Source organism: Macrobrachium rosenbergii, chromosome 25, assembly GCF_040412425.1.
Source record: "Macrobrachium rosenbergii isolate ZJJX-2024 chromosome 25, ASM4041242v1, whole genome shotgun sequence".
Classification (NCBI taxonomy): Eukaryota; Metazoa; Arthropoda; class Malacostraca; order Decapoda; family Palaemonidae; genus Macrobrachium; species Macrobrachium rosenbergii.
Window position 1 is genome coordinate 26,017,589 of NC_089765.1, and position 11,821 is coordinate 26,029,409.

The 11,821-nt window shown below is 37.4% G+C and overlaps 1 long non-coding RNA gene across 1 annotated transcript; it reads left to right on the plus strand.

Moving 5' to 3' along the window:
* Positions 1–1,091: 1,091 nt before the first annotated feature.
* On the plus strand, positions 1,092–11,619 carry LOC136852492 (uncharacterized). Its single transcript, XR_010857164.1, has 4 exons — positions 1,092–1,219; positions 7,427–8,677; positions 9,654–9,758; positions 10,656–11,619. It is a non-coding gene; the product is annotated as an uncharacterized lncRNA (long non-coding RNA).
* The last annotated feature ends 202 nt before the right edge of the window (positions 11,620–11,821 follow it).

Sequence of the window (11,821 nt, forward strand, 5' to 3'; positions counted from 1 at the left end):
GGATGCAGTGATCTAGAAACGTTGACAGTACACACGCGCGCTCGCACGCACATAGACACAGACAAACAAACACACACACACTCACACGTAGTCTGTTGTCTTCGTTAAATTGCACTTGGTAAAAGATTGACACAGAGGCTTCGTCCTTCATGACGTCCAGTTTGACAGTCTTAAACAACAGTTCACCAGTTGCTTTTTGCACCGAAACTTGTCTATGTACTCTCTCTCTCTCTCTCTCTCTCTCTCTCTCTCTCTCTCTCTCTCTCTCACTCTCTCTCTCTCTCTCTCTCTCTCTCTCTCTCTCTCTCTCTTCTCTCTATATATATATATATATATATATATATATATATATATATATATATATATATATATATATATATATATATATATATATATATATATATATATATATATATATATATATATATATATATATATATATATATTATTTGTTTTTGGGGATGTTGCTCAGTCCTCTCCCGAGATGCAAACAGAGAGAGAGAGAGAGAGAATTTGAAGGTTAAAATCTAACTTTTTAATCTCTCGAATTTGCCATTTGGTATCAGGCAAAAAAAAAAAGTCGTTTTGGGGTGAATTTGCGAGCCTCGTTGCTTAATCAAACTTTACTGTAACCCACCTACATTTGAAATTTACTGATGACTTCAACAGAACCACAGTGGACTTTTCTGAAAGCGAGCCTAAATGTTACCCTCCCACGGGATCAGTTACCGTTCTCTTTCATTTGTAAAACACTTGTTTATACACTTTAATTAGGATCTTCAAGTTGACAGTTTCAAAGGTCGATTTTCGGTTTGTTAAAATTGTAAACATTCGTTTGAGACAATATTTGGTGTCTTGTGTGCATTTCAGGTTAATTTTATTAGTCCATATATTAAAAAATGCCTGATTTGAATTAGCGTAAGTCTAACGGCCAACAAAGTTCACCGTCGTATCTATTATTTATGTAGTGACTTGGCAGGTAACCGGAAGTGCTTGGTTCTAGCCAAGTCCGGCAGCGAGTGAGTTAATAACTTAATCATCTGTCTTGCTCGAGACAAGGTGGGCGGTTGTTTGAAGCTTTCGAAAAATCCTACCCATTTGCTGGTATTTCCTTACGTATTGGCAGAGTGGACGTGTCAAGTGTTCAGACGCAAACAACTGGATGTCTACGACATTGTGGTGTGGGAGTTCCTAAGGGTACTCGTGACATGTGAAAAAGGTGAATGTTTTAAGACCACTGAGCTGATTAACAGCTGTGGGCTTAATCTTCGTGTTATCTTCGCCGTGGATAAGTTCAGACATTTGCTTCATTAACGTTATTGTATGAAGCCGTTTCCCAGAATTAGTTGTCATAGGTTATGACTGAGGACAGGTCGAAAGGAATGGCTGCTGTTTACATGGATGGTAAATATGTAAATTATGGCATTTAAGCGTCATTACATTAACTCGTAATCCAGGTAGGCCAGCAGGGCGAAATGAAAGCATTTACGTTTATTTGCCTTTGAAGTGGTGACCTTGTTACTTCGATGCAAAAATGTGTTGCAATGTTTCAACTGAATTCAAAACTGCAGTAATTTGGCGACTCCGTACTTTTAACATTGAATCAGAATTTTATCATGCGGAGAGCAGTTACTTACAAAGAATATTCTCTGACTTAAATATAAATGGAATTTTAAACCAAACTAAGTGTGGCTGTGTCCAGGTGATGAAAGGTATTGGTTGAACTCTGTCGTTCCGCCCTTGCATTTGAGCTCCGGCAATTGAGGGTCAATCGAATTAGTATTCCTCCTCCATCTGGGATGATGTGATTTAATCGAGTGAATCTCGTGTCTTTGCTGTTATTTGAAGTTCCCGTGTTAACTGGCATTATTAAGGGAGAATTTTCTTTATTTCGAGCCAGTTTAAAATGACCACACTGTGAATGTGGGTTCCAACTGAAGCTTTTGTATATAGTTTTTGGTAATGAGAATGGAAGTATACTTTGCGAATATTATTCCAGATGAACGTTCATCAGGAAAAAATATTGTAGAATTTTGTTTTGGATGGTTAAAAATGAATGGCCATTGGTTATATTGATATATATATGGAAATTAATGTTTTAAGTATCCTTATAGCACACTGTGATAACTGTAAAACTGGTGTTGAGTTTATGCCTACTGAGGGTGGGGCCCGTTGCTTATAAAAGAATATGTAACATAAAACGAGATTTTTATCTTCGTTTACGAAGTAACAGACCCCGTAAAAGGTGTTGTTGATAATGTTTATCTCTCTCTCTCTCTCTCTCTCTCTCTCTCTCTCTCTCTCTCTCTCTCTCTCTCTCTCTCTCACACACACAAGATTTACTGAAATATTTGTGGACTGAATTTGTCGTACTTTCTTGGTGGGTTAAATTGAAAATAGAATATGATAACATAAATAGAGATTTTTTAATAACATTCAAAAATTGCAATATTTCCATTTCTTACAAAAGATAAGTTTTCGGTCCGATCAACATCAAAATAAACAAAACGACTTTGTATAAAGCTAAGAAGCACCCCAAAAAATAAAAAAAAATTACAAGTATGACAACAACGTTGTGACATCGTTAATATTTTACAAACTAAACGCACAGCTACATATATACTACTAACACTCCAAAAACCAAAATGGTTTCGCAGGTAGTGTCACTGGGCAGTCTTCGATGACATGTTTTTCGGTTTGTATTTGCCCACAAGTACATAATTCCCTTGTAGAGGTATTTGCCCCTCCCCTCCCCACCTCAACTCGTCTTTCCAACGTCCAGTTTCGGTATTATTACAGTTTCTCAAATTCGGATATCTAATATTTTTTCACTTGATAATATTTTTGTCAAAATACGAAATTGTATCTTCCGCAAATTAAGAGTTACGGAGATATTTGCCGATGAATAATTGTGCCTTGTTGTTATCGCAAAAATAAGTTTTTCTGCTGATGCGTTTTTTTTTTTGTCAATGTAAAAAATGCCTAATCGTCTTTTGTTTTTCGTTAAAATAAGACACAAATGCTGAAACCTGATTGGTTGTGTTTCATATCGTTAATATTTTGGAATAAGCCGGCTTTCTAAAAAGTGCGCACAGTTGACTGCCATGGATTCCGTAGTGCATACTGCACTCTGTCTTACTTTGAGGCTATTGGTCGTTTCCAAAACCAAAATGGTTTTCTTCGTGAACATTTAGTACTAGCCAGTGTCATTTAAGGTAAGTGAAGTCTTCAATCACATGTTTTTCACCGGTTTGTATTTGCCCACAAGTACATAATTCCCGCTTGTAGAACATACGAGCTTGCAACAATCATTTAAAATGTGCTCCCCTCCCCGGTCCCATGGCGGCCATGTATCAAAATCTAATCATTTGTCTGTTCCAACGTCCAGTTTCTATAGGTAAGGAGTGAGCACTCGACTGCATGCGTGTCCATCGCTGATGTTACGAGTAAGCACAGGTGAGACAATACGAACGCCCAGTTCTGACACCCAAACATCTCCCTTTTCGATATATTTAAAGAACCATGAAACACTGGTAGAAGCACTAAGATTAGTCAATGCCAATAGTTGAGCACAAACCAGTCAAAACATTGGTCTTATCAGCAGGAGTTCGTAGAGTATCAGGATACGAAAAGTGTTCACTCGAATACTTGGATATATTAATCATATTCAGCTTGCCATGAAGTAATTTTCCAAATCTAGCGTTAAGATTCCCCACCACTATGCATCATTTTCATCAGATAAAACGTTTTCTTAAAGTTTGCATAATAACGATTGATCTAAATATGGGGAACCCGAGGGAGGAATATAGTAAAACCCAAAATATGCACCCGGAAAACATTTAAATATGATCCAAACCTGGTCGTCTTTAGTCGTATCCACACTCCTTATATAAGAGTTCAGTTAATGCCGTACTATAATACTGTACACAAGTACCACCGCTATAAAAGGGTGGTTTTTATCAATACTTACATTAGGATATACAGCCAGGAAATGAAACAGCTAACGAAGCCTTAACCTCATTCAAACTAATGACGTCGTAATTTAGTAGAATTTGCAGTACACACTTTTCTTCAGTTTTTTTTTTACGCCATTCTTATTCCAAGAAACTGCCCAACACCGCCATTTTGTGGTCTACTAGAAAAGGCTGAGGACTGATTCCAGCTATCGATGACAATTCCATCTCGATCCAACTTTCGCTCCTGACCGTGGGTCTAAATGAAGGTTGCCCTCGTAGGGGGTTAGTGCCGTCAGTGCACCTCATATGATGCACTTTAGGCATTACTCAAGGTTTTTTTGCAGCGTTCCTTCGGCCCCTAGCTTCAACCCCTTTAGTTCCTTTTACTGTACCTCCTTTCATATTTCCTTTCTTCCATCTTACTTTCCACCTTATCCTAACAATTGATTCGTAGTGCAACTGCGAGGTTTTCCTCCTGTTACACCTTTCAAACATTTTACTGTTAATTTCCATTTCAGCGCTGAATGACCTCATAGGTCCCAGTGCTTGGCCTTTGGAATAAATTCTATATTCAATTCAAGTCAATAAACGAAGATTGCAGCTCGCATTCTCCGTTTTCTCTCTCCTTTTCAACGACACGAAGCCGATTCCATTCATTCCTAATGTTATTATAATGTGCGCCTTTCTCCTTCAAACGTTTGGCTTTCTCAAGAACTCCATCGCGGGAAGCCTTCGAACCCACAATAGCCGAAATGGGGCGTTTCCTGGCGGTTCCTTCAACTCTCCGTCCGAGCCTACAATGGGATCGCACAACAGTTTCTTCTCCGATTTACTGTCAGATTTTTCTCAGCTTTTCTTCGTCATCTGTAGCACCATCAAGTGCCTCTCCCTCGTCAGGATCTCCCAAAACTACCAAATTTAATTCCCTTTCCTTTCTATCCAAGTTCTCTCAAAGCAGTTGTTGATGCATATAATATTGGCTTATCAACTCTTTTTATTAATAGCTCCTCAGTCTTTTTATTAACGATTTCTTCAAGTCAGTCTATCCTCCACCATACGAACAACGGCGGCACCTGGTTCTTCAGCGTTAAATCTGAGAGGTTTTCACTGCATCCGTCAAAAATTGTTTACTTTTGTAACAGAATTCAGCTGGAATTTTAGACTAAGCGGACTGCTTATAAGGCCTTTTAAAGTTTGGTATTCAGTGGACTTTTTGTGTTAGTTTTAAGGACTTGGGATAATACAGGTTCTATTATCGTTTGTTAGCCAGACATTCCAATAATTTTTTAATAAATCTCGATTATGGAAATCGAAGGTCGGAAAACGTGCGTGTCCACTAATACAAAAGACTGTAAATGATATCTCACTAGTCAAAGGAATATTAAGCCTTTTGCTCACTTAAATGATGGCATTTACTCTTAAATATAACTTCCAAAATCGTAGTAAATGTAAATTAACCGCGTCATATCGGATAAATCGAAATGAAATTGAAGCCCAGTTAATACTTCATAGGTCTTTAGTTCGTTACCTGAACATTAATTTGTCACATTTGAGAATAAGATAGCAGTGATCGCTGGAGCTGGAGTTTTCGTAGATGGGGCAGGGGTTTAGAATATCTGGTCCTCAGCTATGGCCTGGGTTACTGTATATTATGCGGAACGATATTTTGAGTAGTGTGGGAATGTAACTTTATGTAGAAAATAACATTTACCATAAACTGCGGACCTTCAGATGTAAATCGGGTGGTTGAACTCGCGGTTAAGGATAGTTTGCAAATGCACACCACACAACTTTTCAACAAAAATGCAAGAATTTTCAACAGTGTGCTTGGACTTGTTCCACTCTGTTTTGTTAAATATGCCAAAGCTGAATCAAGGAAAATGGATTGTAAGGTCTTAGAAGATGGTTAATAGTTACGGTACTGCATTTCACGTTATAGGAGATCATATTCTTATAAGGAAAGTGCAGGCACGCTGTAGTCGTGGAACCTAGAGTGATTTCTAGCGTGTATCATATTAGCCGTAAAAGTTTTCCAGTTTTAAATGACACTGGTGTTACTTTCTTGATTTATTAATGAATGAAAATTTGATTTAACACAATTATTACAAATTCAACGAAGAGGCATAGACTCTCTCATAAGGAAAGCAGATGCACTTGCTTGCTTAGAGTAGCAAGAAATTTTATTCTAAGCCTATCAGCTTGACAGAAGAACTTTCTTGAAGAATTTTGCACCATGCAGCGAAGCTTATCAGTTATTTATGGTTAAAACTTACTGATCACTTTTTGCTTTGGTGAAAGTATTAATCACAGGAAACAAACAGATGGTTAATTTCATTACTGTTCAAAAACCAAAGTTGAAAATATGATCTATTCATGATGACTTTTAACTTAGTGTGAAAGGTCTTGAATGCTGAAGTCGTGAAAAATTCTCAACATAACTGATAGGGAAGTTGTGGCCTGTTTTTCTTCAGTTATCAGAAAGTAGATAATTATCTGTCATAACCAGGTTATTAGTTTTCATCTGTAAGTCGACATAGCCCTGATACCAAATGGATTGCTTTCTTAAGACGACAAATAGTGATCTAATAGCTAAGGTCGATTTTATAAGAATGGTTCTACGTCATTCATGAGATTTTTTTTTTTTTGTATTTGGGTTTGTAAATAAAGTGATGGTTATTTTTCATTACATTGAGAAATACTTCCAAACAGGGCTGGGTTGAGTGCACACTTGCACGATTTGAATTTTCCTGGAAAAACGCTTTTTGACATAGGAGGATGTGTTATGAAGTTAATGTTGATAGAATTTCTCATTAATTGACAACTGAAAAAAAAATTCAATTTTCTCAAGTACGTACCTAACCTGTATGTGGCCCTATGTTTGTACATTTTTCGGCCAATCGTAGTCTGGGAGATTTATATGAAAAATTAGGAAAGCTGACTGTGTCAAAGCTGTTAGTTTTCCTCACTCGGCCGATTGCCACCTAAAGGAAAATGTTAATGATTGTTTTAGTCAATTATTCATCATTATCGTAGGTATTTTTACCAGAATGTGAAACGTTATATAAGCAATTTCATTCCAGTACAATAAGCAGTTGAAATGGACACTTAGAAATATCAAGTGTCAATCGTGAACTATTTGAAAAATTTAAGATCGGGTTCAGTATCAGAAATTGACAGTAATTATTGTCTGTTACATTGGTCAATACAGGATTATAGTTAGACATTTTTCCTGTTATGTTATGGAGAGAGAAATTTGAAGCCAGTTAGTTGGCGGTTGTCAACAATAGCACAGTTCTTTTTAACTGCAAAGTAACAAACAACAATTAGAGATTTCCACTGTCCCATAGTTACGTCAATCAAGGAATTGTATTTTTTAGACTCATTCATCTAGAATTTATACACAGCTTTTTCTCCTTTGAAGTAGTTTATATTATCTGTAAGTATTAATGTAGGTAATTTTTTGTTTACAGACAAATTTCGCTTGGAAGTCTAAGCCTGAGGCCGGTTCACTTCAAGTCGTTTGAGTACATCCATAAATTCGATTCTATGCAAGCCAAAGTCACGAGGCGAATCGCTCGTGTCATAAGTTCGCGTCTCGCTCAAATAGAAGGAAAAATATCTTGGTAGTTTTGACTATTGAATCTTGTCAACCTTCTCCGTAGGGGGGTTAGTGCCGTCAGTGCGCCTCATGCGGTGCACTGTAGGCATTACCTAAGGTTCTTTGCAGCGTGCCTTCGGCCCCAAGCTGCAAACCCTTTCGTTCCTTTTACTGTACGTCCTTTCATATTCTCTTCTATCTTACTTTCCACCCTCTCCTAACAATATTTTCAAAGTGCAACTGCGAAGTTTTCCTCCTGTTACTGTCAATTTCCCTTTCAGCGCTGAATGACCTCATAGGTCCCAGTACTTGGCCTTTGGCCTAAATTCTATATTCAATTCAATCTTGTCAACCTGTCAACTCACTCCCTTACCAGAAAACTAAGAAATGTCCCTCAGTCAAGCGAAAATATTATGTGGTCCATTCTGGCGAGTCTGTTGTGAATATTTGGTTAATGTTATTTCGCGCCTTTTCCTTTATTTATTTTGGGGGGAGGGCGAAAAAAAGGGGAGGGGTGTTAAATTAGAATCGCGAAATCGATATGCAAGTTTAGATTCGCGAAACGAAGACGTTAGGTTGAGATATTTTTAGTGGATTAGAATCGCGAAATTATCAGTCAAAAATAGCAAAAGAATAATCTAGAGACTACACATCTTAATCATGTTAACTTTGTTTTAGTTTTAATATATACATAAATTTAATGTTTGTACTCAACACTAGACGTCTGGTTAATGTCCATTACAATAAAGCAAATAAGATGGTTTTTTTATATAAAAAAGGGTAATAAAAATGTGTAGTTTTCATTAAGGAAACCAGATTGGATCGAGATAAAAAAAAAAATACCTTTTTATATTAATCAGATTTTATTTTTACCTCACTGAAACGTCTTGGCTTGTATCAAAGCGACTTTATAGATGTATTGAAATGACACCCAGAACCAGGAACAAAGAATCAGGGACAAGGAACCGGGAACTAGGAACCAGGAAACATAGACCAGGACCAGGAACCAGGAAACAACAGGAACCAGTGACCAGGAATTCTGAAACAGGTACCAGGGACCGGGCCCCGGGTATAGAATGCTGTTCAACCTTCACGACTGGGCAGGATTTAACCTTTGTAATCGGTGAGTTTATTTGTTTATATCTAGTTGGATAATCTTTGCAAAAAAGCATAAATCTGTCAATAACTCACAGGGTTGATAGGAGTGTAAAAATGTTTACATGTTGTAAAAAAAATGCATAAATATTTTTGCTATAAAAGCACTGACTTTAACGAAGGTTCTGTTTATATAGTTCTCACATGTGAGTATGAACCTTGAGATAGGTTTAATCAGTGCTGAAGGCTAAAATTATCGCCGGAAGTGTCATACTGAGTCATGCAAAAGTGGATAGGGGCAGGAAATGCATTCTTAGTTCATATTTGAACATATAGTATAGTCTATACAAAATATTTTACAGAATACTTATGACAGAATAACTTTCTTATAAACCGTATTCCATTCATGATCTGAATCTGGTTTAATATTAGGTATGTCGTGCTGAATATACCTTGTATGCTTCTAGTTTGTTTTAAAACATATATGTTAACACGAAGTTGGGGAAGTCCCTTGTAACACTGGTTGCTTAATAAATCAATTGCAGCCTATAGTATTTTTTTAGGAATTTCTGTAGTATTTTAAAAGACTCTGAGCATCTCGTTTAGACATCATCGTAATACCATTATGTTGTATATTTCATGTTTTACCTCTACTACTGCTGTTACATTCTACAACCTAACACCTCCATTATAAATCTGTTTAGTGATGTTTTTATTAATTTCATGGCTTCCTGAATTAATCTTTATAATTCTGTGCACACGCAATGTACTCTACCCTCAGCAAGCACAAATTACTCTTTGCTTTTCACACCTAAAAGCAGGCGAGTTTTCCTGGGTAATCCTAAAAGAACAAGAGGCCTTGGGTCTGTAAATCCACTCCATAAACTTGCAGCATTATTTGCCCAAGTTTTAAGGCTCCAAATACTGTTCCAGGTCATATCCCTCCTTTAGGGTTTGGGCTAGATTCAAGTGATACTGCTAATGATTGATTTTTTCCTTCATAGGTCTCTGGTCGCTGTGAACTATTGATTATGCTACATCCACAACAAAGCTGTCTTAAAGTTCGGTTTGTTCTGCGACAATATAATGTGTCCAGATACTCCTGAACGGTAAGGAGGCGCCTATCACTTTTTCCCTAATCTTTGCTAAAGAAGCATATGCCATATGCTAAAAAAAGGCAGCCTGGGATGTCAGTTCAAGAAAATAATCACAGCATTCTGTGCAAACGACTTTGTGAATGCCAAACGCTGATGATGTCACACTTTACAGTTAATTTTTGTTTATGATGCCAATGAATATAGGTTAATTTTTGTTTACTCATCAAACTACTGGTAAAATGAGGATATTGTGTTCATGACTAAGCTTAGAGACTTCACATCATAAAGACCAGTACTGATTTGTAATGTGTAATTTTAAATTTCATTATTTATGCCAAATGCTGGATTTCTCGATTTCCTGAACCAAAAATATAAGGTCGAAATATTTGATTAATCCAAAGTGGTATAGCTCTTTTGATTTATGGGTGATCTGACTAATTTGAAGAGAATGAATGCAATAAACAGTTTTGTTTGGGAATTCAATAGGTCTCTGTTACACTTTTGTACAATTCGCAATAATAAAATTTGTTTAAAGCCTTTTGGGTGATGCTATAGTACAGAAATTGTGTTAAGAACTGTAAAGTGTGACATCATCCGAAGCGTTTGACGACAAAGCATTCACAAAGTCGTTTGCACAGAATGCTGTGATGTGAAAGGAGGTAGTTTTCTTGAATTTGTAGCACTGACATCCCAGGCTGCCTTTTTTTAGCATGCATTGACGTTTATAGGTTATCTGCTATTAAGCATATCAACTTAATATAGTTTCTACTGGGTTTGCCCCATTTTGATTGGTGTCACTTACATTCCACGCTAAGCTGCATAAAGTAAGGAGGTACATAGAATAACTAAATCTTATCATTTCGTACTCAAGTAAATTTTGCTTTCTATAGAGATTTTTTTCCTCTGCAGGTTGATTGCTTCAGTGCTTCCTGGGTGAAACATCCACCACACCCTCATTGCCAAAGGCCCTCCACTGCTTTGCCCTCTGACAACATCCTACGAAAGCCAGCCTCACAAGAATAGCTGAGTTTTTGCATCATAGTTAGGGTCCCCCCACTGCTGTAAGACAACTTATCACAATCACTGGCAGGTGAAGGCAAGTTAGCGATTAGAATATACCAAATAGAGACACAACCAGTTTCATTCTCTCGTAATATTTCCAAGGATGTCCACTCTTCCGTAAGGCATATGGGCCCCAAACTGAAAAAGCGGAGTGCTTGGGAATTCGAGCCCACCAACAGCACACATCTCACGGAGCAATAGTAACTCCTTAGGGAAACCCTGCTGCTACCTGTGGCATTACCCGAGGGTCTCGTTAGCCTTCTCCACCAAAGATGACAAGAGCCGCTACGCATGGATCTCACCACCTGTGGGTCTAAACCCTTAGCTATGTGACACTGATATATGGATCAGTGCAGTGCCGCAGTATGACGCAGGGTGGCTATTCATCAGTTATTAGAGTTGGCAAGGCATTATTCTGCAGGTAAGCTATGGAAATAACAAGTAGGCCTAAGCCACAGTTACTTGGCCATGCGCTCACTCATTGTTCCCGACTAGATATGCGCTAAGCTGCAGTTTCCATGACTGGAGGTGTTCCAAGTTACTAATACCTTGGCCATGACAGGTACATAGTACTATAGTTTTAACATGAAAAATGTTCGGGAGAAAAGAGACTGACAGACTATAATTACATTGATCGCTTGTCATGGGGAAAAAAGAGAGTTTGAGAAAACAACTTTAAATGTAGGGTACAATATTTCAGCAGTCAACCAGGGAGAATGAAACTATAAAAAAAAGTCTGATTCAAAGCACTTGGACTTTTATGGTAATAGTAATGAATACCTACTTTTTAACTAACAAAAAAAATTAAAAATTAACAAAATGCTACCGGCCACCCATCAATTTAATGTGTCAACGACAAAAACTAAAAGTGGTGTAGGAGTATTTAATCTCCCGAAAGAACTAAAAGATATAAAACAGGAAATTTAGACATTGTGAAACCACATAGGATCGTGGAGGTGTGAAAATTTTTGGAACCAGGATATTCAACAAGCTGCTGTAATAACTTAGGAGCT